Raw genomic sequence first — 17,492 nt, forward strand, 5'->3', positions numbered from 1 at the left:
TCAAACAGAACGGTTTTAATTGATTTTCGGAATGCGCCATAGGTCAGACTGGCTCTATTTATGTAGTTGTCCAGCCAGGACTACTGTCTGTCTGCTTGGAACACGAAGGTCCTGTCCAAAACGGATTTATATTTGCAGCCTGTGATCTTTGGGTAGGTAAAGATGTTTCGGTTTCTGGTTGGTCATGTGGGGTTGTGTAATATGAAGTGTGGTAGCAGGTAGGAAGGCGCTAAACCCAGGCAAATTTGAACAGTATTTGCGCCTCCATTGGCAACCAGTGCAACTTTTTGTAGTAAGGGCTAATGTGGTCATTTTTCCTCAATCCGAAGATCAAGCGAACTGCTGTTTTGCACTATTCTTAATTTTGTACTGGTTTTTTTTGGGGGGGGGATACCTAGATAAACAATATTGCAGTAGTCCAGCGTTGATAGGATCAGAGACTGCACCAGTAGTCTAAAGCAGTGTTCTTCAACCACCGGTCCATGGACCAGTGCCGGTCCACAGAAATTTCCTGCCGGTCCACAGAGTCAGCACGTGCATCAGACCCAAAACAGTGTTCTTCAACCGCCGGTCCACGGTGCGATCGATGCGGCATTATCTTCGAGCCAGCTCCCTCTTCCTAACTGATTCAGTGCAGAAAGCCACGGGCAGTGGTTCCTACGGGCATTCTGCACCTGAACCGGAAGCCTTCTCTCTGACATTGCAACGTCAGAGGGAAGGCTTCCAGATGAGGCATGGGACATGCAAGGTGCAATTAGTACTATTATGGGTGCGGGGTCTGGGGTGGAGATTGAGTAGAGATGGGCGGGGTCTGGCCCACGACTTAGCCCACTGTTCTTCAACCACCGGTCCACAGACTGATGCCGGTCCACAGAATAATTCTTTTATTTCTGACAGTCCATAGGTGTAAAAAGGTTGAAAAACACTGGTCTAAAGGACGTAGTGTCAAAGTATTTTTTAATGGTCCTTAGTTTCCAGAGTGTACAAAAGCATTTCTTCATCACTAAGTTCGTGTGGTCTGCCATGGTTAGGTGTGTGTCCAGTGTGATACCCAGTATTTTTATGGTTTTGGAGATTTGGTATTCGTGGCCGTTTAATTGTAATGATGTTCTGGTAATTTTGTCCTTGGGGCTTGCCAAAAAGACTTGTGTTTTTTCTGTGTTTAGTTTCAATTTGAACAGTACCTTGGGTCAGGATGCACATGTGGCCATTACAACAGTGGTTTCCAGTTTCTCAAGTGTACAGTGTAAGGCTTCCTTGGACACCTCATGCATGGCACAGCAAGTTATGCTGACACAATGAGCTATCTATGCTGAGGGATACTGCTAAGAACCTCTCTTTCCTTGGACAGTGCTATCTGACAACACAATGGTGATAGTAGACAGGGTAGAATGTGCAGCCTTCCCTTGGTGACAGAAACTTGATTTCTGTTCTCTGGGCAGAACGTCACTTACAGCAGATCTCAGCTGCAAACATAGCAAGATTTTTCAATGTGCAAAAGGACTTCCTAAGTAGAAACTCCTTGGATTCAGCTGAATGGGAGTTATCAGACACAGCATTTCAACATGTGGTTCAGAAGTGAGACATGCTGAACACAAATCTAATAACACATTGCAATGACAAAGTTCCCAGATTTTTCAGCTAAAAAAAAGTTAGGTTTGGAAAACTTAGATGCTCTTCTGCAGCCCTGACCAAAATCTGTAGCCAAAAGGTTTCCATGTAAAGTATAGCATGGGACAAAGGAGAAACGCTGGATCCTAAATCCTATACCTGCATAACTTTGTGCACGAGTTGCTAAAATTGGCAATGCCGAGCAAGTAAAAGCTCAAAAAAAGATTCCTTGCCCATAACGAAGAACTCTAGAGTGAACATACTTATTCAGCAGAGGACAAGAAAAGAGATTTGCTTGATACTGGAGGCCTTAATACACCCATAAGGCCCACAGACATGATCCTTGTGCCATTCCCAGGTCATGCACTCCCTTTAGGAGCAATCAAATTAGGAGGAAGAGCCTGAAGAGCTCCTGAAACACAAGAGACTGTATAATTTAACCTAGCTAATTATTCCATCTTTGTGCATAGTTTAACAGAAGCAGAGAAAAAAAATTAAGAATAGCCATATTGGGACAGACCCATGGTCTATCCATTCCAGTAACTTGTCTCCATAGCGGCGTCCCCAAAGATATCCCAGAAATCCCAAGGGAGAGCTTTCACTGAGCCTAATCTAGATCCCATGCAGCCCAAAAAGAGAGAAAGAGCCTTAATTAGGCTAGTCTGTCACTGGGCTGAAATCCCCTCCCACCTTACTGAGGTGGGGTGGGGGCGGGGCGACAAACCAAGAACCCCTCTACCCTACATTCCTTCCAGAGAAGGTAAGGGAATGCATTCTCAATCTAGTTGCACCTACCAGGGGAGAAAACTAAGGGAAAAAATGGTCACTGCTGTTGATGCAGAAAAGCGCACCAAAGAAAGCTATGCGGGAACCACACAATCCTCTAAGAAGCCCACTCCAGAAGTGAGCCCAAGGTGGCCCCAAAATTTCTGGGAGTGAGAGAAACATAGAAACATAGAAAGATGACGGCAGAAAAGGGCCATAGCCCATCAAGTCTGCCCACTCTACTGACCCACCCCATTAAGTCTAAGTGCTGATGACTTAGTTCCTTAGCTCAACCTTCGTAGGGATCCCACGTGGATGTCCCATTTATTCTTAAAGTCGAGCACGCTGGTGGCCTTGATCACCTGCACCGGAAGATTGTTCCAATGATCCACCACCCTTTCTGTGAAGAAGTACTTCCTGGTGTCACCACTAAATTTTCCTCCTCTGAGTTTAAGCGGGTGCCCCCTTGTGACCGAGGGTCCCTTGGGAACAAATATGTCGTCTTCCAGCTCGACACGACCTGTACTTGTCTTCTGATACTTCATAGCACTAAGGCAACACACACTAGTGACCAAAGACCTGTTCCAACAACCAGAGTCCACTTAAGGACGGACAAGCCCTGCAGAAGCCACACTACCACAGGAGCCCCGCCAAGGAGGAAGACCCTAAGTGCGGAGCAGCCCTCCTGAGCATTGGTCTAAAACTCTCAGAGCCCTGAGAAGCCACCTCACAGGGGGAAGGAAGAGAGGAACAAACACTCTAGCAGGGAGAAAAGTAAACATGCAGTACACACCACTCCTCTAAACAAACCATACATACACAATGGGCTTTTCGAGGGGAGCTAGTGAAGAGGGAGCAAGGAGTGCAGGATAATTCCCAAATGAGGACGACCAAGGAACTTTTTATTTTTATGGAATAAGGTTTACAGAGGCTTATCTATTTTAGTATAAATAATTTGTATTGTGCATACTTTGTTTGAATGAGTTAGGGTCGTACTTTATCGGTTAGAATCTTTTATTGAATTGTGTTATTTCCTTTTATAAGACACTGTTATCTGGCTCTGTATTTTAAATACTTTGTAATTTATTGTGCAAACCGCCAAGAACTGATGGTGTGGCGGCATACAAAAATAAACTATTATTATTATTATTATTAACTGGCTGCAATAGGCACCCAGGAAGTCTAATCCCCGAGCTCTACCAAATTGGCAAAGCCACAACAGGAGCCACCTCTCAAAGGCCACACTGTGCATGAGAAGAAACCAGAAGCAGGAGAGAGCCCATCCATCTGCCTACAGAGATAGTGAATACTAGCTTTCCAGTGAGCATACCATTAGAGCAGGGGTGTCAAAGTCCCTCCTCGAGGGCCGGAATCCAGTCGGGTTTTCTGGATTTCCCCAATGAATATGCATTGAAAGCAGTGCATGCAAATAGATCTCATGCAGATTCATTGGGGAAATCCTGAAAACCCGACTGGATTCTGGCCCTCGAGGACCGACTTTGACACCTGTGCATTAGAGAATGACACGGTGGCTGTTACCGGTTGCTAGTTGCCGGTAGCCGTGGGTAACCCGCCAAAACGGTGGAGAAAAAAAAATGCTCACCACGGGTACGGAGACAAGGCCATCCACCGCCCCGTGGAGCGGTGAATGGCCTTCTCTCCACAGTTAAGGGAGGGAACGCGCCAATCGCATGCAGCCCCCTCCCCTCCGATCACCGCCACATCCATCTCCCTCCCCCCCCACCCTCGGGGCGCGTCCTCAACTCAACCCATTCAAGCAGCCCGAGCCTGAAGCTGCCCGCGGAAGCCCCTCCCCCGATGCAATTTCCAGTTCCATCAGAGGAGAAGCCCCCGCAGACGCACGCCCAAACAAATCAAAGCTTGGCCTGGCCGCCCAAACAAATCAAATTAAAAACGCGCCTCGAATGTAAGGGGGAAGGAGGAAGACAGATGCGGTGGCGATCAGCAGGTAGGAAGGGTGGGAGACAGATGTGGCGGCGATCGGAACGGAGGGGGCTGCATACTGCCCCGAAGGTAAGGGGAAGATAGACTGAAGTAACCGGTTATGTCATAAGCTTGTCTTGATAAATTTCTTAAATAACATGGTTTTGATTTATCTTCTAAAGGCTTTGTAGTTTGGTGCTGAGGTCAGCAAATCAGCGAGGTGGTTGTCTAGTTTCGCTGCTTGCGTGGCGAGTAGCCCGTCGTGCATTTTCTTTCGCTGAATACCTTTTATTGGGGAATGAATGAATGAAGGGTGTCTGTGTTCTCCTTTAAATAATAATGAAAAGAATGAAAAGTGATGGATGTGAGCATGTCGTTTCCTCTTTGACCATGGTCTACTTTCCGTTTCAAGTACAGTGCCATCACCGACAGGTTGGTGCTCTAGGCCCTCTTGGTTTGTGCCTCTAGCACTGACCCTGTTGTTCTAATAGACTACTATTTGTTGTTATGATATGTTACACCTTACATTTTGGTGGCAATGTGATAAAGCCATGGCTCAGATCTGCTGGTTTTGTTGTGTGAGGATCCATATCTTTTATTTTTTTTTATTTTTTATGAATGAGATATTCAAATCTTACATCCAAGGAAATATTAGCAAAATAAAAGAAAGTAATATTTAAACTCTCATTACATTGCTTTTTTCTCTATTATATTTGCTCCCTGTGTTTCTAGTTTTGTCTCGTTTGTTGACTATAGTTGTTAGTGTAAATGTCACTTTATTTTCTTTAAGCAATCAAGAAGTGCCATTGCTACTTTAACATATCCATAATGTAAGACCTCTGCTGAGGGGTTGGGGTAGAAGTCTATACGACTCACTCTGAAGAGGGAATATTAGAGCTTTTATTAGAAAAGAAGAAAGATAATTACGATGGTTTGTAAAAACATTAATATACAAACATTTATAAGGGATGTTTAAAACAGAGCGAGCTCCCAATTGTTGAATTCTGGGCCTGAAGAGCAAGAACAGAAAATGCTGGGACAGTCCTGTGGTGCTGAATTTCTTCTGGCTGAACGGTTGCCATGCTTGGTTTAGGGAGAACCCTTTATCACCATTGAAGTTATTGGGGTGTCTTCCTCTCTATAGACTTCAGACTCTACTTAGAAACATAGAAACATGATGGCAGATAAAGGCCAAATGGCCATTCAGTCTGCCCATCCACAGTAACCATTATCTCTTTCTCTCTCTGAGAGATCCCACGTGCCTATCCCAGGCCCTCTTGAATTCAGACACAGTCTCTGTTTCCACCACCTCTTCTGGGAGACTGTTCCATGCATCTACCATCCTTCTGGTAAAAAGTATTTCCTCAGATTACTCCAGAGCCTATCACCTCTTAACTTCATCTTATGCCCTCTCATTGCAGAGTTTCCTTTCAAATGAAAGAGACTCGACCCATGCGCATTTATATTATGTAAATATTTAAACGACTATCGCATCTCCTCTCTCTCATCTTTCCTCCAAAGTATACAGAAAACCCACCCACGCCAACTGTTACCTGCATACAGAATCCCATTATCACCCAGACACAAAAAGAGGGGTCCTATGAATACTATACTAGTGAACAGAGCACCAAGATTTTGTGACCTGAACAATCTTCAGGACAAAAAGCACCTCCTCCAGGTCACAATTCTTGCTAATAGCTACGTCAAAAGGTTAATTTTCAAGCCCTAAAACTTCTGCACAACCCAACCCATATCAACAACCGCCAACAACCATTAGAGGACAATGTTGCAACAGAACAAAAGCTGATAGTTCTCTCCTATGTCCAATGGGTAGTGCTGCCTGATTCAGGGAAACATTTTTTGATTCGATTTGGCTTATTGAATTGTTTAATTCGATTCACTTTTCTCACCCAATTCCAGGGCATTTTTTTTCAAATGTCCTGGTGGGTTTATTTTGTAGCCTCTTCACCCACCCTATCCCCTTTGCCCTCTCTAATCCCACACCAGCACTATGGTGTAAACAAGAAAGACTTTCCCTCTCTCTGTTAGGTCCTAGCTCACACTCGCCATCTAACACCAGCTCTGGCAGGATACACATTTCAAATCTAACATATTATAATCACAAAATAGAAAATAACATTTTTTTGGTTGTTGTCTGGTCATTTTATTCAAATCATGTTGGTCCCAGGCTCTGGTTTCTGTTTGTCTTCTGATAACTTGCTCACCAGGGTCTCCTGCCCATTTAACATTTTCTTCTTTTTCTGTGCTCACCATCTATCTTCCATCTATACCTTCCTTTCCACTGCCATATTCATCATTTTGTTTATTTCCCACTGTCCACCATACCTCTCTCTCGCTTCACCCTGCTTTGTGCCCCGAGTCAAACCTCTCTAGTCCCCTATATACAACATTTATTTATTTTTAGTATTTATATACCACATAGCCTAAGTGGTTTACATTCAAGTACTCAAGTATTTTTCCCTATCTTTCCTGGTGGGCTCACACTCTGCCTAGTGTACCTGAGGCAATGGGGGATTAAGTGACTTGCCCTGGGTCACAAGGAGCAGCATGGGATTTGAACCCAAAACCTCAGGGTTGTAGCTCTAACCACTGTGCCACACACTCCCATTCCTCCCCTCCATTATCATGTGCAACATTTCTTTCCCTCTCCCCATGCACCATTTCTCTCTTCATGTCTCACTCCCCTCCACCATATGTAGGATTTCTCCCTCTCATCCCTTTCTACCTCTGTTGCATCTCATCCTTTCTCTCCTTCACCCCATGTCTAATAATTCTTTCTCTCTCCTCTCCTACCCCCATGTGCAGCAGCTTTATATCCCTCCCATCCCTCTGAGCAGCAGCTTTTCATCCCTCCCCCATCTCCCTGTGCAGCAGCTTTCCATCTTCTATCCCTCCTATTCAGCATCTCTCGACCGACCTCTTCCCCCCCCCTTGGGCCTCCTAAAGTAGCAGCAGCAGTGGTGGTGGCTGGCTGGCAGAGGCAGTACGGTGAACAGGAGTGCTGCCTCTGCAGGCCAACCACCACCATTGCAGCTGCTGCTTTAGGAGGCCCAAAGGTATGTCAGGACTCACTGAATTGGCGAGTATGATTTTTTTAGAAACAAATTGATTCACCAAAGTGAATCCTTGAATCGATTTGAATCGGTGAATCAGGCAGCACTACATAGGGAACCTGCTAAAGAAGAACAACATCAAAATAACCTACAAAGCACCACAGAAATTTGCATCCATCCTCATACATGTGAAAGACTAGTTACCTCTGCTTCAAATCCCTAAAATGTAAAAAATCCCATGGAGTTGCGGCCAATCATACATTGGCAAAACCGGACGCAATATAGAGGAAAGGCTGCAAGAGCACTAGAGACACCATAAGTTATGCAACATGGAAAAATCAGCTGTAGCCCTTCATGCCAAGGCAACTGGTCATACGATTAGATTTGAGGGTACAAAAATCTTGGAGAAAGAAGACCATTGGTGGCTGATTTAAAGAATCAATGGAGATAGTAAGACACTCCAATAATTTCAATGGAGATTAAGGGCTCTTCCTAAGCAAAGCACAACAGCTGTTCATCCAAAAGAAATTTAGCGCAAAAAGGACTGGGGCCAAAGACAAACATCTTCTTACTCCATCTCAAAGCTTTAGAATATGACCTCAGAAAATTTGGCCCTGCACATGACATGTATACTAGGGATAGTTGTGGAGGGCTAGTTTTTGGGGTGGGATAATTTGTGGAGTGGTAGGGCAGCTGGAAGGGGTAACCTTTGGGGTTGGGACAGTTTGTGAAGTATTATGTCAGTCGCAGGAAAGGTACCATATATATACAACTATAGATCAACTTCATGCATAGGTTGAGGAACAATTTTAGACCTAAAAATGGTCTAAAATCCCTCAGCCTGTGCATAGGTCAACCCTCCCATCCAGTTCTCATCTGGGCCAGCACTCCTCTCTCACTCTATCACCCTGCAGCAACCAGCAATCCTCTCTCCCCCTCCAATACCCCGCCACAGCGATCCTTTCCCTTTCCTCCAACACCCCTTTGTAGCAATCGTTTTTCCCTCCCTCCCCTCCCTGTACACACTCAATGCCCCCTGACTGTACCTTACTAGTTTTGACCGCAAGTAGCCAGTGGTTCTCCAAGCCTGCTTGCAGCCTGACCCGGAGTAATCTCTGTGGTTTCTGATAGCCTGTCCAGGAGCCACCTCCTTGGTTTAGTAGTATGTTGTTAGTTGCCATCAACTCGTGCTCTAGTCCTAGCGACTTGATGATTTGCAGATCTAAAATGAAAAAGGTTTTGTGCTAGTCCGGAAAGGTCCTCCAGTGTCATCCCCATGATGGTTTTTAGTATAGCAAATTTTAAATAAACTTAATAATATAAATAATATATACATATGGAGGGGCATAATCGAAAGGGACGTCTAAGTCCGTTTGCGTCCATCTCGCAAGTCGTCCAAAGTTAAAGAGAACCTAAGACACATTTTCGAAAGATACGTCCAACTTTTTTTTACTTTCAAAAATCGTCTAATTATACGTCCTGCCGATCTGATCGTCCAAGCAGCTAAATCGTCCATCTTTATACCACATTTCCATCCAACTTTCTGTCCAAAACGGCTAGAACAAGCCCTGCTGTACGTGGAAGGGGTCTGCAAAGTGATAGACTGTACACCCAGATATGCCACCTAAATAGAGGGGTACCTTACAGGGCACTGCTGTGAACTTCACAAAAAGGATGCCATGGCTTCTCCTCACTACAGCTCCCTTATAGGTGATGGTGAGCCCCCCAAACCACCTCCAGAATCCCCTAGACCCACTTATCTACCACCCCAATAGCCCTTATGGCTGCAGGAGCCACTTATATGCAAGTCAAAAAGGGTTTTGGGGGTGTATAGGGCAGTGCACATGTTTAAGTATCAATGCAGTGATTACAGGGGCTTATGGGCATGGGTTCTCCTCTCTATGGGTCCCTAACCCACCCCCAAGATGACTTAAGCTGCCTCTGGGCTGGACGACTAGGCTTTCCTATGCCAGGCGGCCAGGTAATAATGGTTTGGAGGCTGAAATTTAAAGTTGTGGATAAAATTTTTATGGGTGGGGTTGGTGATCACTGGAGTAGTGTGTGGGGGTCTGTGTTATGTGTTTGCAGTGCTTATCTGGTGAGTTTAGATGGGATTTTGTGACTTAGACCATGTTTTACATGCATGTTTTACATAGTCTAAGTCACAACGTCCAAGTTCCGTCGATCCTGGGCTGTATAACTTTCGGTTATACATGCTGTACAACTAAGTCGAAGCCAGCCCACATCCCGCCCAACTCACGCCTACCAGAACGCCCCGTTTAGCTTTGGACGTTGAGCGCACTATGAAGGCCTAGGTCGTTTAGAAATACGTCCAAAACCCGTTTTTATTTTCGGCGCTTGGACGTTTTTGAGAAATGTTCATACAAGTGCCGACTTAGGCCGGTTTTTGGACGTTTTTCTCTTTTGATTATGAGCCACTTAATAAATACAGTATATATATATATAAATAATATATGCATTTAATAATACATTTTCAGTATAGCAAATTTTAAATAAATCACCAATCTGCCCCACCCTTTAAAACTACTCCCTGCAAACTACCCCTCCAAAAAAGTACACTGTGACTGCCCCACCACCCTGTAAACTGCTCTATCCCAAAATACTCCCTTAATTATTCTACCACATGTAAACCTCTCCCACCCAAAAAACTAATGCCAACAATTTCCATCATGCCACAAAAAAACATTTCTACTCGACTATAAGTCGAGTATTAGGGTGAAAAAAAAGACCTAAAAACTCCAGGGTTGAATTATGCATGCAATCCACCACAAATCTTATACCCCCCTCCCCTTCCTCCTCCACCACACACAGCCAGCAATACCCTCTCTCCCTCCAACACCCCGTGGAAGTGATCCTCTCCCCTACCCTCCTCCACACAGTCAATGCCCCCTTGCCTGTATTTTACTAGCTTCATCTGCAAGTGGCCAGCAAGTCTGCTTGCGGCCTATCCTGGAGCCAATTCTATGGTGTCTATGTGTCTTTTTACCGGTGAACTTCATTTCTCTTTTCACCTGTTTTTCCCACATGCTAAGTTTCATCTCATTCCATTAGGTTTTCCAAGCCTACATAAATGCAATGGGTCTGTTTTTATTGTTTGGGGGGGGGAGGAGAAAGGACTTATTTCTCTGGAACCCCCAATCGGATTTGGCCCTTTTCTGAATGCCATGTGTCTTTTAACTAGTTTTCTTACATGCCAAGTTTCATCCCACTCTGTTAAATTTTCAGTCTTATTTGCTTCCAGACAGACAAACAAACAGACAGACAGATGGACATTTTCAACCCCTTTTGTATAATTTTTTCCCAACTTCTATTGGGTTAGAAAGGATTAGATTAGAGGAACAAAAGGGAAAGCACATATTACAACATATTTTGAAAACAACCACAGGTCCTCAAAAATATGTATGATTCCCCCCCCCCCCCCCAGTTGAAATATCCTCAGACCTGAAACCATTAAGAGCTTATACAGAAACAGAAAATATTTTTCTTTCTGCTGTTATTTCAAGCTCAGTTTACTGAAGCCAGTGACTGGATAAAAATACAAGATTTTTTTTTTCAGGTTAGACTAAAAAAAAAAACCAACCTTCTGTTTTGACTAAACAGCAAGGACAAGAACACACAAATGTCTGCCTTCAGAATAAGTCACAATACCTTATCTTGTTAACTGGAGAGAGAAAAGAAAGGAGGATTTTTCAAGTTTACCTGCAGCTGACAGCGTTTATTATAATGAGATATTTCAGCTTTCCAAAATACACTTTGAAAGCCTGGTGAAAAAAAAGAAGCCAACCTGTTTCCCCTTTTGAATGGAAATACTGCATGTAACACAAATCCTCATAACTATCACAGATCAGAAATCAGAGAACTAAATCAGTCATGCGTTCATGTTTTCAATGAGTGCCAAACACATCAATATTATGTGGGGCGGAAAAATCTGTTTAGGGTACCGGTATGCCAAGCCAGAGAATACAAAGCACACAATAAGTAGCACTGCAGTCTGATCTTAGATATGAACACAACATGTGTGAATTTAAACTCCAGAATGCACATTTCCAATTACTGACGTTCATTTGAAGCTTCACTTACCATCTCCTCGAGTTTTGTCAGAATCCAATTTATTTAAGCAGAAGAGAATAGAGCTGATGATCCAGCCTTTTCTTTGGTGCAAAGAATCTGTCAAATAGATAAGCTTAAGTCAAAGCAATTTTCTCAGCAGCTTGTCCCTGCCTCCAAACAGGAACCTAACAATTGGATGCAAAGTAGTAGGCGCCAGCTGGCAGTTCTAAAATCCACTGGGCAAAATTATAGATTGCAGTGGCGTGAAAACAAAAAGACCACAGCACTTGGACACACAGAAAAACAAAAGCCACTGTAAAAAAAGACAAAGAACAAGACGCAATGGATGGTACCATATCGTGTAGCTTAGAAGTCACCCCCTGCTTTCTCTGATGGGAAATTCCGTCTTACTGTTTACCAAGTAGCCTGAAGACAGCCATTTACCTCAGGGGGAAATCTCCCATATAGGAAAGGGGCAGCCCAAAAAAACCCCAACTAATCACATCCAGATACTAATGAAGGGAAAGGGAAAGGAAGGAAAAAAGCACTTAAAATATTTTTAGTGAAAAAATCTGATAAAATGTTACAATTTTTTCCATTTGTAAATTCAGAATATACAGTTATTTCCTTTATTAAGGGTTCCTTTATTAAGGGTATTAAGGGGTTTTATCACAAAAGGTCATTAAGCTCTAATGCACGCTTAATTTGCAAGAAACTGCTTACTTCAGTAATAGGGGGTAGGGATGGGGGTGGAGTTGACATTGATGGCAACTCCAGCATTGGGGCAGTATAGCACTAACCATGTTATTTTTTCTAAGAGTATATAGATATGTTTTGGGAAGGAATGGGCACGGAAGCATTAATCAGCTAGTACATTTATATTAGCCCATACTGCCAGGCTAATGCTATGTTAACATAGGAGCCCTTATCCCTCCCCTTTTACAAAACCATAGCACAGTTTTTAGTGCCGACCACAGCGGTAACAACCGTTGGAGCTGTTACCGCTGCGACTGGCACTAAAAACCATGCTCTGGTTTTGTAAAAAGGGAGAAGGTGCTAATGACTCCTAAAAAGGAAGTGGTAACTCCTCAAATGTTAATTTTTTTTGTAAGTTTCATGCTAGGAATGATAAAGAAGGGGATCACGAACAGATCAGAGAAGGTTATCATGCCGCTGTACCGGGCCATGGTACGCCCTCACCTGGAGAACTACGTCCAGCACTGGTCGCCGTACATGAAGAAGGACATGGTACTACTCAAAAGGGTCCAGAGAAGAGCAACTAAGATGGTTAAGGGGCTGGAGGAGCTGCCGTACAGCGAAAGATTAGAGAAACTGGGCCTCTTCTCCCTCGAACAGAGGAGATTGAGAGGGGAAATGATCGAAACCTTCAAGGTACTGAAGGGGATAGACTTAGTAGATAAGGACAGGTTGTTCACCCTCTCCAAGGTAGGAAGAACAAGAGGGCACTCTCTAAAGTTGAAAGGGGATAGATTCCGTACAAACGTAAGGAAGTTCTTCTTCACCCAGAGAGTAGTAGAAAGCTGGAACGCTCTTCCAGAGGCTGTTATAGGGGAGAACACCCTCCAAGGATTCAAGACAAAGTTAGACAAGTTTCTGCTGAACAAGAACGTGCGCTGGTAGGGCTAGTTTCAGTTAGGGTGCTGGTCTTAGACCAGAGGGCCGCCGCGTGAGCGGACTGCTGGGCATGATGGACCACTGGTCTGACTCAGTAGTGGCAATTCTTATGTTTTTATGGTTAGCAAGGTAACTGCAAATAAATAATAATAATAAATGTTGAATATGGATTTAGCACATTAGAAAATCCCACATTAAGATGCGTTAAGCATAGTCTGTGTGGCTATTTCACTAAACTGCGCTAAGAAGTGAACAGTGTAATCTCCAACATCGGTCTTTCCCGCACACTGACGCCACTTATAGCGTGGCAGTAAAAAAAGGTCCCATTTTCCATTATTCCTATTAATGGCCTTATGCTTATTTCCCCCCGTTAGCGAGTGGCCACTTACAAACACCTATTTTCTAGGCAGTAAGGGCTCACGTGCTAACCACATGTTAATGGGTTAGTGTGCGGTGATGTAGCTGTACTTACCAACTGGCGCAAACATACCTCTTTGCTCTCAGACACACCCTCAGCACTAAAAAATAAATCTGTTTTTGTTGCGTGCATGGGCACTGCACACCAATCCCAAAACTACCATGGGATGCCAGAGTGCACCCTGTGGTAGTACTTCTCAACCTGCGATAAGCATTTGTTTTTCACAGTTCAGAATTTAAAAAATGGTTGTCATTAAATAGAAGTTATAATACATGGTAAAAATTCAGCTAAATTTTATCATACTGTATAATAATGTTACACTTGATCCTGCGTAATGAGGTGAGGAATGGCCTAGTGGTAGAGAACATAAGAATAGCCTTACTGGGTCAGAGCAATGGTCCATCAAGCCCAGTAGCTCATTCTCATGGCCAATCCAGTTCACTAGTACCTGGCCAAAACTATGGACTTTTCCTCAAGAAAATTGTCCAAACCTTTCTTAAAACAGCTACGCTATCCACTCTTACCATAACCTCTGGCAATGCGTTCCAGAGCTTAACTATTCTCTGAGTGAAAAAATATTTCCTCCTTTAGGTTTTAAAAGTATTTCCCTGTAACTTCATTGAGTGTCCTCTAGTCTTTGTAATTTTTGGAGTAAAAAATCAATACACTTGTACCCGTTCTACTCCACTCAGAATTTTGTAGACTTCAATCATATCTCCCCTCAGCCATCTCTTTACCAAGCTGAAGAGCCCTAACTTTTTTAGTCTTTCCGCATACGAGAGGAGTTTCATCCCCTTTATCATCTTGGTCGCTCATCTTTATTGAGCTAAGGAGACCAAAATTGAATGCAATAGTCCAGGTAAGGTCGCACCATGGAGTTTCCTGAAGTTGTGGGATCAAATCCCAGGGCTGCTCCTTGTGACCCTAGACAAGTCACTTAATCCTCCATTAACCCAGATACAAAATAACTACCTGTATGTATATATATATATATATAAACCACTTTGAATGTGTAACCACAAAAAGGCAGTATACAAGTCCCATTCCCTTTTCCTAATATAGAAATACAATACTTCCATCTTTTAGTTTATTTAGCATTTAACAATTTTTTAAAACCAGCTATGCAAAAACAGTTAACATTAAATATTGAAAATATTTTTTCTTAACAAAGTAGGCTTTTTATGTACCATATTCTCTCTAATAATTACCAGGGCTATTATTAGAAACACCAGGTTTTCTGAAATCTAAGATGGGCAATTAATTAAGGCCAGTACTGGGCAGACTTGCATGGTCTATGTCCGTATATGGCTGTTTGGTTGAAGATGGGCTGGGGAGGGCTTCAAGGGCTGGAATGGGTTTTGATGGAGACTTCAGTAGATGGAACCTAAGCACAGTACCAGGCAGAGCTTTGGGTTCAGGCCCAGCAATAGCTAAGAAGAATTATAATTTAAATTAAATCAGTAATTTAAAGATTGGGTAAAGCTGGGCAGACTGGATGGACCATTCGGGTATTTATCTGCGGTCATCTACTATGTTGCTATGATCATTTCTCGCCTTCCTGTGATGACCATTTCTGGTTTCCATCCTCATCCTTGAGATGACCATTTCTCTCCTCTACCCTGCCCTTCACGATGACCACCATTTCTGTCCTCTATCTTGCCACCTGCAGTAACTTGCCTCCTGCTCTCCTCCCCCCCCCCCCCCAAGCACTCATCTTAAGCTTATAGTGCTGGGCTGGATGTTCACAGCCATCAGCATGCACAGATCCTCAAGGCCCCTCACAAGCCCAGCATATAACCTCAAGATCAGGTAACATAGTAACATAGTAAATGATGGCAGATAAAAGACCTGTGTGGTCCATCCTGTCTGGCCAAGAGTCACATTCATTCTCAAGGCAACAAACCAGTAAATATTTGTTTTACTTGTTATGTTTCATCATAAGATGTCCCGACCAATGATCAGTAAGACCTGTATCCAGATGATTTGAATTTGGTATATAATACGTATAATTGCTCCTGATCCTTCTTACTGCCTATAGGACGGAGACCATAGAAGTCTGTCCAGCATCCGCTACACTGCCTCACTGCTGGAGTCACCATCAAAGCCCCACCTGATCCATCTTGCCGTATATGAGGGGCCGCTGAAAAGTTCTCAGCCCAGCCAACAAAGTTGGGGGCAAGTCTCCATCAAGGGCTATACACTTAATCCAGCGATTTTCTACTTTTTTCATTCCATATTTTTCCAACAGAACAAAAAAAGTTGAAAATCACTGGACTAAGTGTACAGCCCTCAATGGAGACTGCCCCAACTTGGTTGGCCTGAGAACTTTTCAGCGGCCCATCGTATGGGACACAGACCATAGAAGTCCATCCAGCATCATTTTCACTTCCCCGCTGCTGGGCTTCCATTTAAGCACCACTCCTACACATCATAAATGAAGTTATAGTTTTTGATCTGTTGAGTTTTCTAATCTAATCTAGTCTTCAATTTATATACAGGGTCATCCCGATGGAGCTCGACTCGGTTCACATGTAATTAAGATTAGCATATATAAGAAGAAGTGCATGAGAGAAGTAAAAGCTGATTTTTGCCTCCACCACCTCTATAGTGAAGGCATTCTATGCATGCACAACGCTCTCTGTGAAGCAATATTTCCTGATGTTTCTCCTAAGTCTACTACACCGCAACCTCATATTATGTTATCTAGTTTTATCTATTCCTGGTCATCTCATGACTTGAGGAGCTTTTCCACATTAAAAACATTTGCTAAGTTGGCATGTCTAAGATTTGTATTGGTCACATTTGTCTCAATAGATCACAGGTGTCAAAGTCGGTCCTCGAGGGCCAGAATCCAGTCGGGTTTTCAGGATTTCCCCAATGAATCTGCATGAGATCTATTTGCATGCACTGCTTTCAATGCATATTCATTGGGGAAATCCAGAAAACCCGACTGGATTCCGGCCCTCGAGGAGGGACTTTGACACCCCTGCAATAGATAGTCTTTGAGCAAAATACTGGTCAGGTTTTGAGAGAACAATCCAGGAAAAACCTCTACACTAGTTTCCAACAGATTTTAAGAAAAATTGAAATGAGGGACGGGGGTGCTTCAATATTGTGTTTTCAATCACTAGGGATTACAGGTTCCTTGGAATCCTGCAGAGCTTGTGTGTCTCACTACTAAAAATGTGATAGTGAAACAGCACCCCTCCCCCCCCCCTGGCAGGACTGTAGATGGAGGACTCCTGCTCAACTTAGCAGGAACTGTAAGTGCTGTGCAGCTAATAGTAGAGGAAATAGCCATACTATATTTCTGCAGATCCACAGATCTATGGGTTGATAAAAGGTTGTTCTTTGACAACACATAGCCCTGAATCACCTGCAGTTTCAGACAGCTCCTGCATGTTTTGCTAAAACTTTGCACTTGGGTTTTTGTTTTGTTTTCCCTAAGATGTAGGCCAATCTGTAGAGAAATAAGAAGTTGTGAGAGAAGGAAAGCTGTGAGCTGGCACTGAGCAGCATGCATTGGTTGCTAGTGAAGAAGTGGTGACATTGGAGGGGGGATTGAGAGCCTACATGGCCTTCAGGGGAGTAGGGAAAGATGCCAGGTAGAGAACACGGGTGCGATTCCTGTGCCCACCCACATGGGCCCAAAACTGGTCTACATATACCACAGGATTGCTGCCTGCCAATACAAGTAGAGCAAGAAAAGCACTTTCATAATCTGTGGTCATCTTGATGAAGTTGTACCAGAACTGGTAGCAGTCTAAGAGAGAAGGAAATTGAGAGCAGCAATGTCCCTACTGTTGGTGCAGGTGTTCTACTGTTAAAGCAAGAGTTGTGCGGGACTGATGTAAAAATAATTGCTAAGACTTAGCTGGCCAGCCACTGAATATTGGCTTAGACAGCCAAATGTAAACTGGAAAGTCAACGTTGATTGTCGGATATAGCACCAGCACTGAATTTCTGGTTTCGCT

General features: G+C 43.6%; 1 protein-coding gene across 7 annotated transcripts in view; it reads right to left on the reverse strand.

Moving 5' to 3' along the window:
- KBTBD11 (kelch repeat and BTB domain containing 11) overlaps nucleotides 1-11,928 on the reverse strand; it is a 59,391-nt gene extending 47,463 nt beyond the window's left edge. The window contains exons 1-2 of one of the 7 annotated variants that reach the window (XM_033939603.1): nucleotides 11,910-11,928; nucleotides 11,496-11,582 (exon numbers count right to left, since the gene is read on the reverse strand). The gene's annotated coding sequence lies outside the window, so the exon portion shown is untranslated. The other 6 variants (XM_033939607.1, XM_033939604.1, XM_033939602.1 and 3 more) reach the window with 6 other exon arrangements.
- Nucleotides 11,929-17,492: the final 5,564 nt, after the last annotated feature.

This window comes from Geotrypetes seraphini, chromosome 3, assembly GCF_902459505.1.
Source record: "Geotrypetes seraphini chromosome 3, aGeoSer1.1, whole genome shotgun sequence".
Taxonomy (NCBI): Eukaryota; Metazoa; Chordata; class Amphibia; order Gymnophiona; family Dermophiidae; genus Geotrypetes; species Geotrypetes seraphini.